Here is a 1,404-nt window from a genome sequence, read left to right as displayed (position 1 = left end):
ATGTACAGTTGTGCTCAAAATTATTCATACCCTTGGTAAATATGATCAATGAAGGCTGTGAAAATTAATCTGTATGTTCAATCCTTTAGATATTTTATTTAAAAAATGTACTAAAATCTAACTTTTCATTGGAGAATAAGAATTTAAAATGGGAGAGAAATGTCATTATGAAATAAATGTTTTTCTCTAATACACACGGGTCACAATTAATCATACCCTTTTATCCAATGCTTTTTGCAACCTCCTTTTGCCAAGAGAACAGCTCTGAGTCTTCACCTATAATGCCTGAAGAGTTTAGAGAACATCTGACAGGAGATCAGAGGCCATTCCTTCATACAGAATCTCTCCAGACCCTTCAGATTCACAGCTGCATGTTCAAATCACCACACTCATTTTCTATAGGGTTCAGCTCAGGGAACTGGACTTGGTTTTGTTCTCAGTGACCCATTTTTGTGTTGATTTTGATGTTTGTTTGTGGATCATTGTCCTGTTGGAAGATCCAACCATGGCCCATTATAAGACTTCTAGCATGGACAGTCAGTTTTACAATTTTTTATCTATTGGTGTTTTATAGAATCCATTATGCCATCTATCTGAACAAGATATCCAGGATCTCCGGCAGAAAAATAGACCCACAACATTAAAGATCCAGCAGTATATTTCATTGTACACATGGGGTTCTTTTTATCCCTGTGTGCACCAAACCTATCTCTCGTGTTTGCGGCTAAAAAGCTAATTTTTTTAGTTTCATCTGACCATTGAACGCAGTCCCGTTTAAAGTTCCATTCGTGTCTAGCAAATAAATATGCTGGAGTTTGTTTTATTTTTTTTTTTTAGTTTTTTTTTTTAGGCTTTCTGACCCCAAGACTCAACTATTTTCTGCAGTTCTCCAACTGTGATCCACTCAAACTCTCCTCCTCACCGTGCATCTCCTCCTCACCGTGCATATAGACACACGTCCTCTTGCTGTATTAGAGAAAAATATTTATTTTATAATGTGATTTTTCCCCCACTTTTTTACTTTAGTTAAAGGTTAGAATTATTTATTTTTTTTTGAATGAAAGATCAAGTGGATAAACGATGCAGATTTATTTTCACAGCCTTCTTTGATCATATTTACCAAGGGTATGAATAATTTTGAGCACAACTGTACATATCTCTATCTCTCTCCAAACCTTTACAATTAATCCAGAACGCGGCAGCAAGATTAATTTTTAATGAGCCAAAAAGAATGCACATCACACCTCTTTTTATCAATTTGCACTGGCTACCAATAGCTGCTCGCATAATATTCAAGGCATTGATGTTTGCCTACAAATGCTCTGCATCCTTTTACCTAAATTCATTACTTCAGACTTATGTGGCCTCTAGAAGCTTGCGTTCTGCAAGTGAACGTCGCTTTAT

General features: G+C 36.0%; 1 protein-coding gene across 1 annotated transcript in view; it reads left to right on the top strand.

The window, feature by feature from the left end:
- Positions 1-1,404, top strand: part of LOC107660991 (lysosomal thioesterase PPT2-A-like) — a 16,347-nt gene that overhangs the window by 5,259 nt on the left and 9,684 nt on the right. The window lies entirely within an intron of this gene.

Source organism: Sinocyclocheilus anshuiensis, unplaced genomic scaffold, assembly GCF_001515605.1.
Source record: "Sinocyclocheilus anshuiensis isolate Anshui unplaced genomic scaffold, SAMN03320099.WGS_v1.1 scaffold3416, whole genome shotgun sequence".
Taxonomy (NCBI): Eukaryota; Metazoa; Chordata; class Actinopteri; order Cypriniformes; family Cyprinidae; genus Sinocyclocheilus; species Sinocyclocheilus anshuiensis.
This window is presented reverse-complemented; position numbering and strand designations above follow the sequence as displayed.